Raw genomic sequence first — 21440 nt, forward strand, 5'->3', positions numbered from 1 at the left:
AGGGAAAATATTCCTGGGCAGGGTGGGGAGGGGGGGCTCAACCAGCCCTGGCTGCAGGGACTCCCTCCAGCTTTCCAGCCAGGCTGGTGCAGCCCAACTTCTGCAGCAGTTTGAAGTCCTCAAGATAAAAAAAACCAATTAAATTTATTTTTTAAAATTTAATTTAAAAATTTAATTTTTTTATTTTAATTTAAATTAATTCAAATGTTACTTTAATTTTAAAATTTTGGGTTTTTTAATTAATTTAAATTAATTTAAATTTTAATTTAAATTGATTATGAAATTTTATTTTAAAATTTTAATTTAAATTAATTTAAGAAATTCATTTAAAATTTTTAATTTAAATTAATTTAATAATTCCATTTTTATATTTAATTTTAAAAATTCAACTCAGCCAATAGGGTTTTTTTTTTAGTGTGAATCCCCTTGTTTTTCCATGAGTCCTATACAATAGTTTGGAAATTCAGAGTCTCACTTGCTTTTGCTCCTAACTGCAAGAGGGAGCAGCTGAGGGGAGAGTTGGAGTTTTTATTATGGAGATGCTGCAAGGGAAGAACTGAACGAGATCCTTCAGGAGAAGCAGGTTTCCATCAGAGCCCCTTGCTCTGCACCAAAGCCTCTCCCCAGGAGACAAAAATCCCAATTTCAGCAGCTGCCACGGCAGGGAGAACCTTTTAATCACCACCTCAGCTCGATGAACTTCTGCCCTCACCATCCCTGGCCAGGGGTGCTCCTGGGAATGCCCAGGGAGGGATTTTCCTCCTGAATTCCCCATTTTTCCTCCATCAGACACCTGGAGAAGGCTGAAGGAGGAAGGGGAGTGCTGGAGCCCAGAGCTGTTTGTGTTTGTGCTGCCTCCTCCCCTCCCGGCTGCAATCAATCAGCAGCATCTCTTTCATTCTCCAAAATGCCTCTAAAATGTCCAATTCCTGCAAGGAGCCCTCCCTGAGTGCTTTCTTACAGCTCAAGCTGCTCCAGCAGCACAGAGAAATCAACCCTCAGTCCACCTGCCAGGAGATATTCCAGTGACACCCCTGAAATCCTGGCCCAGGGGACAAAGCACGGGCCAGCTGTAGGAAATTTGAGTCCAGAGTTGTAAGAAATTTGAGTCTGGAACTGTAAGAAATTTGAATCCAGAGTTGTAAGAAATTTGAGTCCAGAATTGCAAGAAATTTGAGTCCAGAGTTGTAGGAATTTTGAGTCCAGATTTGTAAGAATTTTGAGTCCACAATTGTAAGAAATTTGAGTCCAGAATTGTAAGAAATTTGAGTCCAGAACTGTAGGAAATTTGAGTCCAGAGCTGTAAGAAATTTGAGTCCAGAATTGTAAGAAATTTGTGTCAAGAGTTGTAGGAAATTTGAGTCCAGAATTGTGAGAAATTTGAGTCCAGAGTTGTAGGAAATTAGAATCCAGAATAGTAAGAAATTTGAATCCAGAATTATAAGAAATTGGAGTCCAGAGCTGTAAGATATTTGAGTGCAGAGCTGTAAGAATTTTGAGTCCAGAGTTGTAGGAAATTTGAATCCAGAGTTAAATAAAAAACAGTTCCTGATGCTGTCGCTGAACCAGCCCAGCCTCCAATGAAGAGGAGACAGCCAGAGAGAAGAGATGCCAGAGCAAAAAAAGGCTTGAAAAAGGACATTTTTTTGCCAGGAAGGAGAGCCCAGTGAGCTCCAGTTTGGGTTTAATTTGCCAGCAGGGCCAGTTCCTCTCTGCCAGGGCACTGGCAGGAGGGTTTGCCCTCTCCCTGCCCAAGTGTGGGCTGGAACATTCCCTGTAACCATTCCTCAGTGTCCAGGGGGATATTGGAGCACAGCAGGGTGAGGAGCCCTTCTGCATCCTCATATTCAGGCTGAGCTCACACAGGCAGTAATTAGCGGGGGAATTAGCCTGGTAATTAATGCCAGCAGCCGTGCTCAGGCCTCTCTCTGGCCACAGCTCCTTCCAGGGGCTGTGAAAATCCCCAGGGAAGGGGATGGATCCATGATTCTGCTCCAGCCCAAGGAAACATCCAGTGTAGGAGCTTTGGAATCAATTCCCATGGAAGCAGCGAATGTGGAGTGTCAGAATCCTGGCAGCAAATCCCTGCCCCACAACCTCCTCAAAACCATGCACAGCCCCAGCTGGGAGACACCCAGGGCAGCTTTTTGCTGCTTTGACAGCACGTTTCTGTCCCACTGCTGCTCGGGACAGTGTGGACAACCAGAGATCAGCCCCAAATCCTCCCCATCCATCATGTCAGGAAAATTAACCCACAAACATCAGAGGTTTATGTCCAAAAGGAGACAGAGGAGTCCTGTAACTTCATTCCAGTAAAGGGAGAGGCCATGGGGCATTCCTCTGGGGTCTCTCCAAGTTTTGGAGGATGCAGCCTCCCTTTTATCCCAATTTCCTGGCTGCATTTCCCTTCTCTCTTTCCCCATTTCTGAGGCACTTGAGAGGTTCAGACTCCCCAATACACCTGATGCTGAACATTCCCCATAATGTATAACCCTCCCTTTTAATTTTTAATTCTTACGGAATTTAGAGGTTTTTCTTCCCCATTGTTTCTTTCATCTTTCAATACCCAATTTCATTTATCAGCTACCCTAAAGTTTATTTATAAAAGCAAACATCTTTTTCCATTCATCAATCAGTGGAATCCTCCCCATTGTTTCTTTTCTCTCCCAGTGCTGGTTTTATCTACCAGCAGACCCACAGCTTGTTTAGAAAGACAAATCTGTCATTCCTCTCAGTCACAAAACCACTGCCAAAAGGAGGAAATTCCAGCCTGCCCTGGGCTGAGCTGCCAGCAGCACCAAAGGGAGCCTGGCATGGAGCAGCAGGAGGGAAAATCCCATTTCCCACTGGGGGATGTCAGGGACCAGGCCTGGCTGTTTCCTGCCACCTGCTCTGATGCCTCAGGTTTGGCTTTTCTGTTTTTCAGGTTCTGAGCTGCTTTAGTGTGTGGGGCTGGGTTCATATGGATGGGGAGCTCTCTGCACAGAGCAGGGGACAAAACAATTCCTGCTCCAGCTGAAGACCAAGGACAAATGATCCAAATCTCAGCCCCAGAGCACAAACCCCGTGGGCTGGAGAGAGAAAAACAAGGATGGGACTGCAGGGGCTGCAGCTGGAATTGGACAATGGACTGCAATCTGCACATGGAGCAGAGCTGATCAAAGTGAGAGACCTCCTGAGAGCTCGTGCATTTTTTGACCATTTTTGGTTCATCTTGGGTTCGTTTTGGGACTATTTTGGTTCATTTCGGGACCATTTTGGTTCATCTTGGGTGCAGCCCTAGCTGGGCTCTGGTGCTGCCCGAGGTGGATCCATTGAGGAGATCCTTTTAATAAATCCCTGCTTTTTTTTCTGTGTCTCTGGTCCAGGCCAGCCCTCCCCAGGCAGCAGTTCCAGCAGCAATAACTCAGGGCAGGAGCTCTGGGTCGTGCACCTGGAGCTCTCTGTCCTGCCCTTGTGCTGCACATTAAATTGCTTTTCCTCCCTGCAGAAGGGCTGGGATTTACTTTTTTTTTTACATTTATTTTCACATCTTCCAGCCCAGGCTGCAGAAAAACTCCTTCTCCCTGATTTTCCAGCCCTCATTCCTCACTCCAGACATGGCTGAAGTGCTGCTGCTGCTCAGGGAGCCCCTCCCTGACAGCTCCTGCCTCAGAACAACCTCTTGTCCTGCTGCATCTCCATCCCAACCAGAGCACGGGATGAATTTTTGATGCTGTGAGGTCCCACCACACACAGATCCTCATCTCAGCTTTTTTCCAGCTTTTTCCTCCTGCTCTGCTCTGGGTTCAGCTCAGCTTTCTGTCCCAAACTGCCCAACTAAAACAAGAATAAACAATGTCAAAAAAAAACCTGAGGAATTGGCACAGGCCAGCCAGAGACAGCTGAAAACTCCCCAAAAACTCAGAGCAGGTCAGCATTTATAAATCATTCATAATCACCAACAGTCCAGCAGGCAGCAATTAATGCTTGATACTGGGTGGAGGTAAAGATATAAAACTAAAACCTGAGTGAAATCTTCATGGTTTTCATTCTTCTAAATAAAAATTCCTAGCTAAATAAAAATTCCTAGCTAAATAAAAGCTTCTCTCTGGAGCTGTGGATGAAGAGGGTTTTTTTCAGTGATCTCAGGAAACACAGAAATAAAGAGGCCCCATCCTGCATTGTAATGGAAAATAAAAGGAAACTTAAGGAAAAGAAATTGTGATTTCCCTGCTGCTGAAGAGGAGAGGGCAGAGCAGCAGAGATCCCCTCCCTGATTTCCAAAAACTCAAAATGCAAATGAAGCACAAGGAAGGGAGCAGGGCCTGGCCTGGCAGGGCCCCCTAGGGCAGCTTCCAGAAGCTTCTCCTTTTTGGAGCTGGGAATAAATCAGGGCTGCAATGAAGGGAAAGAATTAATTCGCCAAAAATTAATGGTGAATCTTTGAGGTGGCGGCTTCAAAGACTCTTTAAGAGCTGTTTAGAGGCAGAATAAAGAGGTTTTTCACTGGGTACCAGAGGCTGGAGGATGTCAGGCCTGTTGGGATGTTCTGTTCAAAACACCGAGGCTGCCTCCATCAGAAAGGTTCATTGGGTTTAAAAAGGTCTTTTTGGAGGAGGAAAAAAAGCAAAAGGAAACTTGAAGTGGTTTTGTCCTGCTTTTAACACAGAAAAGGCTTTTGAAATAAAAAATTACCATTACAAAATTCACTCCAGGAGCGTTTCAGACTTGTCTGAGCTTTTGGGAGTGATCAGGATCTGAGTTTTGGGATTGTGCAGCTGGGGCTCTTTCATCCCCAGAGCTCCATGGAGAACAAACCAGGAGTTTATTAATAAATAATAAACCAGGAGTGAAAACAACTGGTGTGGCTGGGGCAGAGCAGAGCCCTGCAGTGGGGCTTTGCAGGTTCCAGAACATTCCCTGGCACCTCCTCTTGTGTGAGCATCAACATCACACAAACCCCCAGCATCTGATTAAAAATCCCCTCAGTTCCCGCTAATTATCATTAACGAGCAGGTCCTGAGCCCCACAGACACCAGGCACAGAGCCCAGGTGGATTTCTGATCTCTTGACAGGCAGGAATTGATTTCTGTTTAGTCCAGAGTTATTTTACACCTCTCTGGATGCATTAAAAAAAACCCTTAAATTGACTGGAAACAATTTTCCCCTCAGATTGATGCAGCAGGGCAGAACCAAAGGGAGAATTCAGAATTCAGCTGGGGATTTCCTCAGTGAAGTGTGGGACTGGGGCTCCCAAACCCCTTCCCAACGCTCCCAGACCTTGGGATTCTCCAGCTGTTTCTGGACAGAAAATGCAACAGATTTCCAGAGGAAATCTGGAAATTCATCATCATCCCCTTGTTCGGAGCCAGGGGTGCATCCTGTGGAGTCTGTGGAGCAGAAATTCCTTTTCTTTATTCCAGATATTCCTGGGTGCTGCAGAGCTCTGTGGGATTTCCCTGTGGGAGCAGAGGGCTGGATCCACCCTTATCAAATGTGGTTTGGTGGGAAGGGCAGGATTGTGTTGTAAATTCTGGCTTGGTGTTATCAAATCTGGTTTGGTGTGAAAGGCAGCTTTGGTGTTAAAAAATCTGGTTTGGTTTGAAGGGCAGCTTTGGGGTTATCAAATCTGATGTGAAGGACAGGACTGGTGTTATCAAACCTGTTTTGGTGTTATCAAAGCTGTTTTCGTGTGAAGGGCAGCTTTGGTTTCATCAAATCTATTTTGGTGGGAAGGGCAAGTTTGGTGTTATCAAATCTGGTTTGGTGTTATCAAATCTGGTTTGGTGTGAAGGTCTGGTTTGGGGTTATAAAATCTGGTTTGGTGTGAAGGGCAGGATTGGTGTTATCAAACCTGTTTTGGTGTTATCAAATCTGGTTTGGTGTGAAGAGCAGCTTTGGTGTTATAAAATATGTTTTGGTGTTACCAAAGCTGTTTTCGTGTGAAGGGCAGCTTTGGTTTCATCAAATCTATTTTGGTGGGAAGGGCAAGTTTGGTGTTACCAAAGCTATTTTCGTGTTATCAAATCTGGTTTGGTGTGAAGAGCAGCTTTGGTGTTATAAAATGTGTTTTGGTGTTACCAAACCTGTTTTGGTGGGAAGGGCAGCTCTACAGCCTCACAAGGTGAGATTTTGATGCCTCAAGATGGATTCAACACCAGGAGCTCCTGAGGTTACTGATGTGTAAAAAATCCACGATTTTCCAGAGGGGTGAGGATGACAGGAATTGTTTATTCCTGCATTCCCAGCTGCCCTGAGTGCTGGCTGGAATTATTCCAGCGTGGGAGCTCTGCAGGATCCAGACTCAGCTTCCAGCACCTCTCCTGGAGCACCCTCATCCCTCTGGGAATATTCTGCTGGGAATATTCTGGATTTTCCTCCTCCTGCCCAGGGCGTTGACCCAGACCCAGCAACATTCTTTTTTTTTTTTTTTTTTTTGGTTTTTTTTTTTTTTTGGTTTTTTTTTTTTTTTTTTTTTTTTTTTTTTTTTTTTGTTTACACAGCTCTGGTCTGCAGTGCTTGAGAGCACAAAATTGCCTGTAATAACAGCCATCAGCAGAGCTCTCAGGGTAATTAACAACCTGACACTCCAGGCAGACCCGGAGATCATTCCAGCACGGAATTCATGTGTTGTTCCTGCCCTTTCCCCGAGGAATCCTGCGAGGGTCAGCAGGGCCACCCCATGGCTTCGTTTTGGGCATTCATCAGTCAATAAATCCATTTATTGGATGAGTTTTTGCCGTGCCTCCTGTCGCCTCAAGCCCCATCTTTGTGAAAAATGCGTATTTTATGATTGCCTTTTCTCAAATATTAAAGTGAATATTATGTGTGTTATGGTAGAAAGTTGTGCTGTATTAATTTTCTTAAGTAGTGTGTTAAATATAGTTTCAGGTAATAACATAAAGTTAAAATAGAAACTGTATGTGGGATATTTTTTTAAAGAGGGAAATGAGGTACTCGCACCAGAGAGGAGCCACAGGACACCTAAATCTTTCAGAGAAAAAGAATTTATTGCCCTGTTATCAGAAGAAATTAACTTCTTCTTGCTTTGCTCAGCCCTGAAGATGCCGTCAGGATTCAGAAGAAGTTAACAGAAAATAAGAAAAATAATTTCTGTATTTCTCAAGCCCGTATGCATTTGAAAACTGGTATAGATAGAAATCTTGTTACAAGGCTGGCTCTCCTTTCTTCCCATTGACCATGAGAGAGGTTGGTTGGATTTTTTCTCTGGATCTCCAATATCCTTTTACACTGACATAAATTCTTTCTAAATAACACTGAAAACCCCATAATATTTTAAATAATCAGAGTGGTTTAGTATATTGGCTTGTGCTGCTAAATATATTAGTGTAAGTTCAGAACAAAATCAAAGTGTGGCTCTTCAGAGAATAAAATGAAATATTACTTAAATAGCCTGAAATCTTGTAAATTGTAAATAGTGCCTTTGTTCACTTGTGTAGAGCAACTTCAAACTTCTTTCTCAGATATGCAGCTCCCCTAACCACTTTTTAAGAATTACTCTTGTAAAAGTTACATGATCAGTGTTTTTCCAGCATTGAGAGTGATTTTTACTCATATTGATGAAATTTATTTATGTTTTTTTAATATATGTTTGGGAAAAAAGCACCAGTTCTTTACCAGTTGTTAAAATTTCTCAGGAAATTCTCTTCATGTTCCTTTGTTTGAATGGAATTTATGCATCATGAATGAGGTGTATGAGTACACAACAGGCTGTTGCTTGTAAGGGTTAATCCTCTGTTAATGTGGATCCTTTTTTGGGCTTATTTTGCCCAGAAAAAGGTACCCTGACTATCTGTAACTCTTTGTTTTTATTGTCTCATATTGTCCTAATCCTGATTGTCCAAATTTTTATTACTCTAATTTTATTACTGTTTTTGTAACCATTTTATTGGTTAAATTTTTAAACTTTAAAATTTTAAATTTTAAAAACAAGTGATTGGCGTTTTTCACACCTTGAACAGCACAAACCTTCAGTGTCCCACACTCCCAAGAACTCAGGAAAAGCTTTGCTGAACTGGGATTAGGGGTGAGGGCTGAGGTTGGAGCAGAGGAAGAACAAATCTGCGACCTCAGAACTGCTTTGGAACAAAACCAACACTGATGAGCCATGGCACTCTCACCAAAATGAAAATAACTTTTCAAAAAAAAAAAAATTAAAAATCAAATTTAAAATATAAATAATAAAATGAATAAAAATTTAAAAATAAATAAAGAAAATTATAAAAATAAAATAAATAAAATAGAAAGTATAAAAAATAAAATAAATAAAATTTAAAATAGAAAATATAAAAAATAAAACAAATAAAATTTAAAATAAATGAAAATATAAAAATTTAAATAAATTTAAAATAAAATAATTTTTTAAAACTCAAACAAAAACCCTGAGGCTTTAAAAAGTGTCATTTTCTTGCCCTTCTGACCCCTGTAATGCATCATTTTATCTCGCTGGCTGTTTTGCTGTCGCTGTGACCTGTTGTGCAGCTGGCAGAGGAGAATATTGCTTTATTGTGACATTTCAGATGAGAACTCCCCGCTCCTAACAGCTTCCCAAAGAGGCTCCTTCAGCCTGGCAGCTCTGATGTGCGCCAGCGAGGGGGAGGAAGGGGTGGGAAGGACAAAAAAAACCCCAAAATGGGCGCTGGGATGGTTATTTAGCAAATGAGCTGCTCCATTAGGGCAGCAGGGAGGGAGAATTGCCTCCCCAGCCTAAATGGCACTTGGCAGGGGGGTGCCTTTGTGCTGAAATTACAGCCGAGGCAAACAGCTCCCAGTTCGTGTGCGAGGCTGAATTATGCAGCCGGCAGAGTGTGTTTAGGGGGGAAAAAAAATACCACCCTGATGTCAATAGATTGCTAAATTGCCACGAGATTTAAGGATGAAAATAGCAGCGAAACGGGAAAATTGAAGCCCAGACAGGCATTAAACGCCAGGGTTCAGCGCTCAGGGGGAGCTCTTTGGCTCCTGAACGCCCCAGGAATCATTGCCTGGGATAAAATTGGCCAGAAGTTTCTGATTTTTGTGGTTTGGGTTTTCCCTGGGGTCCTGAAGTTCCCAGGTGTTTTAGAGAAATGTGGTCAGAAATGCCCAGGGTGTGGTGGGGAAGGGTTTGGTGGCGTTACTGGAGTGAGAAAACTTCTTTATTTGAGTCAAAAGTGAATCCCTGACTTGCTCTGCTTCCAACAGATTTGTGTCAGGAGGGAAAAAAATGGAAAATGACAACCAAGGTGCACTGGCAGAACATTTCCCTCCCATCTCACTAAAAATATTGATTAAACAAAGCAAAGCCTGCGGAAGGTGGTGGAAAACAAGGCCAAAGAAGCTAAACATTGATAAACTTAATTAAATTTCTAATGAAAACAGAGGCGGCCTGTGGTGATTACTCTGTGTAACTGAGACTAACACACCAATTAGGGTAATTCATCCCTTGGTGCTCTAAACACAGCTCGAAACGGAACCCGTGCTTCTTCTCACGTGTCACCAGCCCATTCCTGGCCCCTGCAGCTCCTGGCGTGGCCAGGGGAAGCTGCAGAGACTTTTCCACAGGAGCAGCTCCAGGAATTTGTTTCCTTTCCTTCATCTCCCACACTCAATGAAACCACTGCAAATATTATTAATTAGCGAGTCCAGCACTTGGAAAATGCTGTTTGTGCTGGGGAAAAGGCACAATGGATTGAGAAATTCCTTATTTTCTGGGGTGAGCGAAGCCTCCTGCACCAGGTGAAGCTCAGACCATTTTTTGATCTCATATTTTTGGGCCTGGTGTTGAAAACTTGGCCAAGACATCAGGGTCAGGCACAGCAAAACTGAGTTTATTTCTAATGATATAAAACTCATGGAATGTTGAAATGCTCTGGTTCCAGCTTTATTTCAACAAAATGTCTCTGGGGAGCAGCTCCTGGGCTGGTTTGGAAGGAGAGGAGCAGAAGTGCAGGAGCAGTTTGAGTTTGGGACCCTCACGGGGCAGCTCTGGGCCAGATCCACCCCCTTTGGTGATTCTGCAGAAGTTTTGGGAAGTTTTCTTGGAGCCTTTTCTGCACACAGATAAATCCAGCCCAGGTGGTGGAGAGCTCAGGGATGGCCTGAGGTACCTCAGAAACAAATCCTGGGTGGAGGAGAAGGAAAAACAAATTTATTTAGCAACTCTGCCTGTCAGTCTGCAAACTTAGCCCAGCCTCGGTGCAGTGGCTGTTCCAAACAAACACTATCTCGGGCAATTAGCAACACTTAATTTGGAAAATTAGCTAATAGAATCGATGATGTCTTTTAATTTGCCAGGCAGTATTTTACAGGGATTCATTTTCTGCCTCTCCACCTTTCAAATTATCTATCAGGTGCTGTTTGGAATGTTTATTTTGGAACGATCAGCGCTGAACGTGACCCCCCTGCAGCCCCCACGGAATGTCACAGGTCCCTGGGGGCAGGGATGGTCCTGGCCCGTAAAAGGGGCTCCAGTTTTTCCCTGTGCCACCAAAATTGGGGTTTTTCAGCTTTTTCAGGCTGGCTCTGAAGCTGCTCTACTGCTCTCCGCACCACGAGGCTGGTGTTGGATTTTCTCCATTTCCTTGAGGATTTTCTGCATTTCTTTGGGGATCTTTATTTCCTCCAGGATCTTTTCTGTTTCCTCAAGGACTTTCTTAATTTCCTCAATCATCTTTTCCATTTCCTTGAGGATTTTATCCATTTCCTCCAGGATCATTTCTGTTTCCTGAGGAATTTCTCCATTTCCTTGAGGATCTTCTCCATTTCTTGGAGGATTTTTTCCTCAAGGATCTCTTCCATTTCTTTGAAAATCTTCTCCATTTCCTCAAGGACCTTCTCTATTTTCTCAAGGACATTCTGCATTTCCTGAGCATCCTCTCCATTTCCTTGAAGATTATTTCCATTTCCTGAGGATTTTCTCCATTTCCTTGAGGATCTTCTCCATTTCCTCAAGGACCTTTTCTGTTTCTTCAAGGACCTTCTCCATTTCCTCAAGGACCTCCTCCATTTTCTCAAGGACATTCTGCATTTCCTGAGCATCCTCTCCATTTCCTTGAGGATCTTCTCAATTTCCTCAAGGATCTTCTCAATTTCCTCGAGGATTTTCTCCATTTCCTCAAGGATTTTCTCAGTTTCCTCAAGGATCTTCTCCCTTTTTCCCTTTAGGCCCAGCAGAAACCCCACCACAAACCCAAACCCACCAAACCTGCTCCACCTTTCCCAGCTCCTCATCCTGCCAGGCCCAGCCCAGCTCACAACTCCCAAGGACTTTCCTGTAAATTAAACCAAGAAAAATTCAATTTTCAGCAGGGAAAACTCGGTTTTGGCAGGAACAGGAACTCCTCAAACACCCTCAGACCAGCAGCTGCCCCAGAGGTCCCAGCCCAGCTCGGAGCCACCTCCCAAGCAGCTGCTGAAGTCAGGAACCCAGATTTGAGCACATTCATAATTTTAAGTCAATTTACAGATCTCCTAAACCACAGGAATTAGCAAGCAAAGCCCAGAGAATTCAAAGAAGAAATAAATAAATTCTCTGTCAGGATTGGGTGGGACTCCACCTGAATTTGGTGAGGAACAGAACACAGCATCTATTTTTATGATGACATCCTTAAGGTCAGAGCAGCACCGGGGAGGGGGAGGAATTAAAAGGTATTTCCTCTGAAGACACTATTTTACAACACTTTTCGCTTGTAGCTCGTTAATTTTCACAGCAGAGTTGCCTTTGCAACGTGAATTAAAGAAACAGATGAAAAAAGTCTGCTGCCTCTAACTGTACCAAGGGCCCTGTGCACACTCCTGTGCCTTTGATGAGAAACATTAAACATTTTTAATTTAGCACATCAATTTGAAAATCTAATTTTTTTTAATGCTTTGTAGCAGCAGACGCTTTTCACGGGGCTGTCACGACCACAGAAGAATTATGAGAAACTTGAACCGCGAAAAGTAAATTAGAAAAATCTCATTTCGGTTACTCTAAAAAAGAGGGGAAATTAGATTTTGATTAAAATCACTCACACATACAATTTTAGGTAAACTAATTTAGCAAGACTGACTATATAATTTTTTTTTTTTTGCTTGCCTCTGCGTCCTTTAACAGCGGCTGAATGGCCTTGGAATGGCCAAGGAGAGGAAGCTCCTGGTGTTCTCCTTGACCACGGCCTGGCAGGTCGTGGAAAATGGATTTAATTAAGGAGCAGGGAACAGGAACGGCGCTTGTTTATTATTAAAAAAAGTTTACGTCATTCCTTGACGTTTAAGGAGCAGTGAGGAGGAACCCTGAGTTCGCTGAGGGTCCTTGGAGATTTCCTGATCCCCGGGAATGCCACAGAAACAGGGCAATGAGGAGGAAGAGGAGGAAGAAGAAGAGGAAGGGGAAGGGGAAGAGGAAGAGGAAGAGGAAGAGGAAGAGGAAGAGGAAGAGGAAGAGGAAGAGGAAGAGGAAGAGGAAGAGGAAGAGGAAGAGGAAGAGGAAGAGGAAGAGGAGGAAGAAGAAGAAGAGGAGGAAGAAGAGGAGGAAGAGGAGGAGGAAGAGGAGGAGGAAGAGAAGGAAGAAGAAGAAGAGGAGGAGGAAGAGGAGGAGGAAGAGGAAGAGGAAGAGGAAGAGGAAGAGGAAGAGGAAGAGGAAGAGGAAGAGGAGGAAGAAGAAGAAGAGGAGGAAGAAGAGGAGGAAGAGGAGGAGGAAGAGGAGGAGGAAGAGAAGGAAGAAGAAGAAGAGGAGGAGGAAGAGGAGGAGGAAGAGGAAGAGGAAGAGGAAGAGGAAGAGGAAGAGGAAGAGGAAGAGGAAGAGGAAGAGGAAGAGGAAGAGGAAGAGGAGGAGGAAGAGGAATAGGAGGAGGAAGAGGAAGAGGAGGAAGAGGGGGAAGAGGAGGAAGAGGGGGAAGAGGAAGAGGAGGCAGAGGAGGAAGAGGAGGAAGAAGAAGAGGAGGACGAGGAAGAGGAGGAGGAGGAAGAAGAGGAAGAGGAAGAGGAACAGGAAGAGGAGAAAGAAGAAGAGGAGGAGGAGGAGGAGGAGGAAGATGAAGAGGAGAAGGAACAGGAGGAAGAGAAGGAGGAGGAGGAGGAGGAGGAAGAGGAAGAGGAAGAGGAAGAGGAAGAGGAAGAGGAAGAGGAAGAGGAAGAGGAAGAGGAAGATGCGCAAAGCTCCAGCACCACCCAAATTTGGGATTTCAGCCTCAAAGCAACTCCAGGGCTGCGAAAGAGAAGAACAATTCAACAATTTCCAGCTTTCCTGCTTGTTGGAAGCCCCACTGCCTTTTGGAAGCCGTTCCCATGGAATTACCATGGGATTGCCATATGTGTGATTCATGATAATCTATTATTTATTACAATACAGGAACGGTCCATACTGGGGCTGACCCCTCTGCTGATCACCTCCCCGGCCACTTTTATATTTCTGTTCCACACCTGCAATTAAAGCAAACAGACCCCGAAGCAGATCCCATCCCTGTTCCCATCTTTTCCCAGCCTCGCTCTGTAATGTCAGTTTTTGCCACTTAAAAACAAATTCTCGTTGCGATCATCTGGGACTGTTTCAGCAAAAACATCCCTGAATTTCACTGGGGAAAACTTCAATAATCCTCAGCGCTTACTGCTTAAATTCCTTCTCCTGGAAAGCCTCCCTGCTGCAGGTGTTTGCCTAAATTTGGGTTGGATTTACTCAAAATGTGCAATGGGAAATTGTTGGCCAAGTGTGAGAGGCTGGAATTTGCATTGGGAATGGGAAATTCAGGGAATGCTGTTGAAGAAAAAAAAGCTGCAGTGCCTTCAGGTGGAGTTCTGCAATATATATTATTAAAATAATCAAAAATATATTATATTATATTATATTATATTATATTATATTATATTATATTATATTATATTAATTACATTATATTACATTATATTATATTAATTATATTATATTATATTATATTATATTATATTATATTATATTATATTATATTATATTATATATTACATTATATATTATATTATATTACATTATATATTATATTGTATTATATTATATTATATTATATTATATTATATTATATTATATTAATTACATTATATTACATTATATTATATTAATTATATTATATTATATTATATTATATTATATTATATTATATTATATTATATTGGTATAATTATTAGATAATAATATTGTGTACTATTCTATTAGTAAAATAATCCAAATATTAATTTGAACACTGAATTCTGAATACAGCAAATCCTTCCCCACCTCCCTCTGCAGAGTCCCTGTGACACTTCCCTGCTCCTCCTCCCGTGTCCTTGTCCCTCCTCCCCTCCCAAACCCCGCGGTCTGTCCCTTCAGCAGCCAAAATCCTGAAATAAACGAAAGAAAAAAAATAAAAAAGAAGAAAATGAGCTCTGTCAGCGAATTCTCGTGGGCGTCACAGCACGAGCTGATGATTTAAAAACTAAAGCAGTTTCTGCTTTTGGAGGAGGAGACAGAACGCGGAGTTTTTTTCATTTTTCATGGTTTTTTCTGAGTCTTTCAAAACATTTTTTTAAACATTTTTTATTCCAGACTCTCTGCAAAGTGGGTTTGGGAGCTTGGAGCTCCTGGGTGACCTCAGGAGGCTCTGGAGGGTCGGTCCTGCCAGTGGGATTTGGGATCACAGCTGGCCAAGGAGCTGGGAATGTCACCTACAACCTCAGGAATGTCACTCTCAATCCCAGGAATGTCACACCTAGACCTGGGAATGTCACCCCCAATCCCGGGAATGTCAACCCCAGTCCTGAGAATGTCACCTCCAACCTCGGGAATGCCACCCGCAATCCCAGGAACGTCTCCCCCAGACCTGGGAATGTCACCCCCAATCCCAAGAATGTCACACCTAGCCCAAGAATGTCACCCTCAGCCCCAGGAATGACACCCTCAATCCCAAGAATGTCACCCCAATGTCCCCCCCCCACACCAATCCCAGAAATGTCAACCCGATGTCACCCCAATCCCAAGAATGTCCCCCCTCATCCTGGGAATGTCACCCCCAGCCCCAGGAATGTCATCCCAAATCCCGAGAATGTCACCCCCAATCCTGAGAATGTCACCCCCAACCCCGGGGATGTCACCCCAATGTCCTCCCCAGTCCCAGGAATGTCACCCCGGGAATGTCACCCCACTCCCAGGAATGTCACCCCCACGCGGCATGGCCAAGGCGCGCACGCTGGTGTCAGGCTTAGCTGCTGGAGCTTAGCAAGGCCCGGCTTTATGTCGGGCCCATCTCGTTGAAGTTTTCCTTCCCCAAATCCCCGATTTGGCGGAGTTTGGGACGGCTGCGCAGCGCCACCCAGGGGCGGCGGATGAAGATTTTGAATGATTTCACTCAAAAATTAATTCCCGCAGAGCTCCGGGATCCTGCCCGCAGCTCTGGGATCCTGCTCCTGTGTCCAGGAGTTCTGCACCAGGGGCTGGATAAACACAGATCCACATGGCTCATGCAGGGCTGGATGAACACAGATCCATGTGGCTGATCCCAGGCTGGTTCTGTCCCTGTGTTGGATGAACACAGAATTTGCAGCTCATCCAGGGCTGGTTCTGTTCCTGTGCCTGGGAATTCTGCCCCAGGAGCTGGATGGACACAGATCCACGTGGTTCATCCAGAGCTGGATGAACCCAGATCCACATGGCTCATCCAGGACTGGTTCTGTTCCTGTGTCTGGAATTTCTGCCCCAGAGTTGGATGAACACAGAATTTGCAGCTCATTCAGGGTTGATTCTGCTCCTGTGTCCAGGAATTCTACCCCAGGAGCTGGATAAACACAGATCCACATGGCTCATGCAGGGCTGGATGAACACAGATCCACGTGGTTTATCCAGGGCTGATTCTGTTCCTGTGTCTGGAATTTCTGCCCCAGGAGCTGGATAGACACAGATCCATGTGGTTTATCCAGGGCTGGTTGTGTTCCTGTGTCTGGAATTTCTGCCCCAGGAGCTGGATGGACACAGATCCATGTGGTTTATCCAGGGCTGATTCTGTTCCTGTGTCTGGAATTTCTGCCCCAGGAGCTGGATGGACACAGATCCACGTGGCTCATGCAGGGCTGGTTGTGTTCCTGTGCTCCCTGGGGTGGTTTGTGTTCGTGTGGATTTATCCTGCACAGTTCTCATGCTTGGTTAAGGATCTAATCCCTGCAGAACTCCCCGTGTACGTGGGAGTGTTTGCACAAACACCAGTGAATTTTAAAAACTCCAGCAGAAGTAATTGGACTCATTTATTACTGTCAGTGCACTCAGGGAGGGAGATTCCTGCCCACACCAATTTCTCCCCCTAAGAAACAGAACAAAACTCCAAATAAATGAAGGGAAACGCTGCTGCTTTTATTGGGAGAAGGTGGAATCCAAACCTTGTTAGCCCTTGCTCCTCCACACGGGCTGGAAGCTCACTAATCACCCCGAGCCCAGCCACAGGAGCGTTGCTAACAAGCTCCAGACTGACAGCAGGATTTGGCAGGGCTGCTGCTCCACCAGGCTCAAAGTCTTCAAACCTTTGGGGTCATTATCCCCTGACCCTGGGAAAAACCCTCCCCACCAAGCACGGGCGCTGCTGCCCGGCCCTCGGTCCTAATTGCACATTTGGGGTGTGAGGAGCAGCGGGGCTGGATGGACCCTGGGGTTCTCACGTGTCTGTGCTGTTCTTTTTTCCCAGAACAGAACAGGTTGTGCCCAGGGTGGTGGTCAGCCCCACACCAACCCCTGGGTGCCACCCCAGAAGTTCCCCTGGAGCCTGGCCCTGTCCCTGTGGGTGTTTGAGTGTAATAAACCCCAGCCAGACCTGGGGCTCGATGCCCACAGGATCTGCAGGGATCAGCAGCCCCCAAAACTCCTCAGGGTCACACCCAGCCCTGGGAGCTGCTCCCTTCATGTTCAGGACATTCCAGTCCTTCAGCTCCACCATCCTCGATTCCATCCCTGCTCCTCTCTAGTGTCCTCTGTCCTTCCTTCTTCCCAGAGTGGCTCTGACACCATTCCATCACTGCTCCTCTGTCCTTCCTTCTTCCCAGAGTGGCTCTGACACCATTCCATCTGTGTTTCTCTGTCCTTCCTTCTTCCCAGTCAGCCTCTGGATTCCATCTCTGCTCCTCTGTCCTTTCCAGACTGGCTCTGACACAATTCCATTCACTTCTGCTCTGTCCTTCCTTCTTCCCAGACTGGTTCTGACACAATTCCATCACTGCTCCTCTGCCCTTCCTCCCAGTCTGGCTCTGGCACAATTCCACCTCTTCTCCTCTGTCCTTCCTTCTTTCCAGACTGGCTCTGACACAATTCCACCTCTTCTCCTCTGTCCTTCCTTCCTCCCAGAATGGCTCTGGATTCCATCTCTACTCTCTGTCCTTCCTTCTTCCCAGCCTGGGGACAGGACACACCTTGAGAGCTCCCTCCCAGGGATGGGAAAGAGGGAGAAACTACTTCCAGACATTTTAAGGAAAAGAGGCATGGAATGAAGTGGAATAAAAGCTTCAGGACAGCCCTGACTGTTCTGCTCCGCTCAGAACCAGAGCCAGAAGCGCACACGAGTGCAGGAGCCATCCCAGGGATGTTTCAGGGAATATCCTGACTCCAAGAATTAGCTGGAATTCCACAGGGATGCACAAACAACCTTGGCAAAACGGCGTGAGCAAAAGAAAAAGGGGACGGTGGGAGAAAAAACCCAAATTCCAGGGCTTCAGAGCCTCTGATGCCATTTTGTTTTTGGTGTTTGTTTTCTGCACGGTGCCAGCAGTTTCTGTCAGCTCTGCTGCACGCTGCCAAGTCTATTATTCGGCCTGATTCCTGCTCTCAATATTTTTAGCAGCAGCGGATCTTTAATCACGGGGAAATTGTTTTTGGGGGCGGTTATTTTATTTTCTGCCTGCCCAGAAGCAGAGCTGAAGGTCCTGTCCGAAGGATCCCGCAGCCAGAGAGGACAAAGAGGGAGGGACGGGACAAGCTCAGAGGCTGTTTGGGAGAAGGATGTTTAATTTAGCTGCAATTTCATTCCCTGCCCTCTGCTCCATCCGCTGGAATGATGAATCCCATCTGTGACCAGGCAGAGCAGAGCCCCCTCCGCTACCCAAAAAGCTGGAAATTCACTTTTTATGCGACTGCAGGAGCAAATCCCAGCCACAGCCAGGACTTTGCGGCGCTCGGGGCTCCCATTGTTGTGTTTAAAGGCGGCGATGATTTCTGGGGGCTGCGGGGCTCCTCTCCTCCCCCGAGGGATGCAGAGTCAGGCTGGGCTTTGCATCCTTTCCTTTTCCAGATCCCGCAATCAGAGCCTGGTTCGAGGTTTAAAAACCTCAGCTAAGTGAGACGTTGACCTTGAATTTGTTCCCCTTTTAAGGTGAATCTCGCCCAGAAAACGCCGATTTTGGAGCACAAAGCTCCAGAAAATTTCATGGATTTTGCTGCTGTGTTGGTGTGCACGTGAGAAACGCGTTTAACAACGGAGCTCCGGGATCAGAGGCTTCAGAGGAGCTCAGAAAAATCTCCCGTGATTATCTGGTTTAATTCGGGAATGCGAAATTGGACTTTGCAGGGGCGCAGCTGCTCTGCCAGCCCATCTGCAGGGCTCCCATTGATCATTATTGGTGCGAAGGCAGAACCTGTTGGAATTCCAACCAGGCGTTTTTCACTCTCACACATCAAACCCACAGCCAGGCCCGGCTGCAGAGCCCAATCCTAGAAAAAAAAGGAGATTTTTCTCCTCAGAGCACCCACAGGCAGGTCCAATCTGGTAGGAACCAAGTTTTTAATTCCTGGTCGGTTTTGGTGGTTTTTTTCCTCTCAAAAAACCAAATTTTCTCCAGATGGAATTAACGCTGCTTTCAAGTGGCAGAGGGCAGGGATAAGATGGGATTTTGGGAAGGAATTCCTCCCTGTGAGGCTGGTGGGATGGAATTCCCATGGAATCCGTGGCTGCTCCATCCCTGGCAGTGTCCCAGGCCAGGTTGGAGCAGCCCGGGATGGTGGGAGGTATTCCCATGGGATGGGATTTAGGGCAGATCCACGTCCTGGAAGTGCCCCCTGCCCCCCCTGAACCCCAACAGTGGATCCAGCTTCTCCCGGGTAATTAAAAGGATAATTATCCCCTGTCCAGAACATTTCCCTTACTTATATATAGCCCGTGGAAGGATTAAAGTTGATTAAACACAGATGCTGCTGGTGGGGAGCTGCTCCAGTCCCAGATGGAGCGAGGAAGGGGCAGCAAAGGGAGGAGACATTTAACGGAATATTCTGCAAACACAGGAGAAAGGGCGGCTGAGAAAAAGCTGATCCTGACAGAACCAGAGGGGGAAAATGTTATTTGGAATTATTTCCCGGTGTTTTCCTGCATGGGGAATTTGCTAAGCGAGGTCTGAGGGGTGTGTATAGATATTTATATATAAATAAATCACATGTTCTGTGCACAAAAATCAGCACAAAGCTGTGGCAGTTCGGGCCTGAAGGAGAAGGAAACTTTGCAGGAGAGAAAGAAACTCATTCCCCACGGCTCTCAAAGACTTTTATTTAACCAGCGCGAAAACGAAGCCAAAGCAAAGCAATTTCCTCCTTCCCCAAACCTCCCAAGGCCCCCACAAATAAGGACCTGATGGATCCTGAAAGCATCAGAGGCGAAAGGGATGGAAATCGCCCTTTCTTTCAGCGGGTAATTGCCTGCACTCCGGCTGCGGAGGAACTGTGCCTTTTCTAATTTGCAGCGCTCGCAAAGTCTGGAATGCTTTGAAATGTCGCTTTTTTGGAAATGTCGCTTTTTTGGAAATGTCGCTTTTTTTTTTTTCTCTCGCCGTTCCCCGGCCCGGCAGAAGCGCTGAGGTGGGATTTTCTGTGCCCGTAAACAGGATGAGTTTTATCGCCCTGGCAGCAGCTCCGAGCGCTGCACAAAGGAGCAGAGCGAGGATCGGGGCTGGACAGGGGGACAAAGCCGCGCAGATTGGATTTGGGATTTTGGAGGCGGCAGGGGAAGGAAGAATGGGAGCGCCGGTGTGGAGTGAGGTCTGCGAGCACCTGAGAAGGTGCGGGAAGTGCAGAGAGGCTGATTTTAAACAGCTGGGGGCTGACAAAGAGCTGTCCTCGCTCAGAATTGACTGCCTTGGCTCCTTTTCCTCAGGAAAGTTCCCCAGAGGAGCCGGGAGCGCCCTCCTGCCCCGGGGACGCTTCTTGGGGTGCGTTCTGTGAGGTGGAGCTGCAGCAGCGGGGGATTGCTGTCCCTCCTCTGTGACCCCGCAGTTCCTGCCCCTCCCTGGCCGGGGTTATCCCAGGGCAGCTGGAAAGGAAAATCTCTGTCCCCACCTCAGCCCTGCACAGAGCCCGGGGATGTGGCAGCGGCTCTGCCCGGGCTGGGGACCAGGAGGGGACAGCAGGATCCATGGAGAGGGGACAGCAGGACCCATGCGTGGGGATCACCAGGATCCATGGATCCCCAGGGATCTCAGGGAACAGCAAGATCCAGGAGGTGAAGGAGAAGGAGAAGGAGAAGGAGAAGGAGAAGGAGAAGGAGAAGGAGAAGGAGAAGCCCTTCTGCTTTAGCTGAAGGCAGAACAGGAACAGACTGCTCTCTGCTTCCCTAAACAAACCCATCTGCAACACTTCCAATTTGAATCCAAATAATCTCTGGGCTTTGGGATCCGGCAGCAAACCAGCTCAGGGTCCATAATCCCAGAGCCTGATGTTTGGGGGTGTTGGGATTTGGAGCTAATTAATTCAGCCACCTGTAATTCCTGCTCAGATGTGCTGTCTGCCTTTTCCTTGGATGTATCGTATGGTTTGGAAGGCTGCAGACGGAGCTGGCCCGAATCCCAGTCCCTCCGTGCAGCTTTTTTCCCCCAAATCTTCCCCTTTTTTTGTTTATTCAAGCTTTTCCTCGTTCTTTTTTCTTTTCTCCCACCTCCCTCCTGCTGCTCTCTCCCTCTTCTGGGTCCTTGCTCAGAAAAAGCCCAGCAACAACAAAAAAAATCCGACATTTAATGAGCGGTTCAGCTTTTCCTGGATGGAATGGCCTTTTCCCTTCAGGGCTGGCCGCAGGATGATGCTCCCAGCGCTGTCCCCGTGCCCCTGGCTGGTTTTATCTCAGCACAAAAGCTCCAGAGTTCTGTCAGCAGCAAGGCTCCAGGTGATAAATATTGCAGGATTTAGAAAGCCCAGGAGTCCTGTCCTGATTTCCGTCCCTCGGCGGGGAAAGGAGGGGAGAAGAATGAAAAGATAATTAGTTTGGGGGTTGGAGAAATTAACTGGAAAAGGTTAATCCGTTCTTTTTAAGACTCAGGGAAAACTTGGCTGGAGATGCGTGGGCTGGAAGGTTCTGGAAGCTGAGATGTGGCCACAGGACTTTCTGCTCCTTATTCCCTGTGGGAATAAATCCTTCCAACAGCTAAAGCTGGAATGGGATTTCCCACAGCTGTAGAGCCTGGAACTGGCCTTTGCCAGAGCTCTGGTCATCCCTGGGGCCAGGAGAACCCAAATCTGGGGA

General features: G+C 46.1%; 1 long non-coding RNA gene across 1 annotated transcript; it reads left to right on the forward strand.

The window, feature by feature from the left end:
* Positions 1–4230: 4230 nt before the first annotated feature.
* LOC135287188 (uncharacterized) lies at positions 4231–9615 on the forward strand. The gene is made up of 3 exons (XR_010351011.1): positions 4231–4417; positions 7039–7191; positions 9187–9615. It is a non-coding gene; the product is annotated as an uncharacterized LOC135287188 (long non-coding RNA).
* The last annotated feature ends 11825 nt before the right edge of the window (positions 9616–21440 follow it).

The sequence above is a fragment of the Passer domesticus genome, chromosome 28 (genome assembly GCF_036417665.1).
Source record: "Passer domesticus isolate bPasDom1 chromosome 28, bPasDom1.hap1, whole genome shotgun sequence".
Lineage (NCBI taxonomy): Eukaryota > Metazoa > Chordata > Aves > Passeriformes > Passeridae > Passer > Passer domesticus.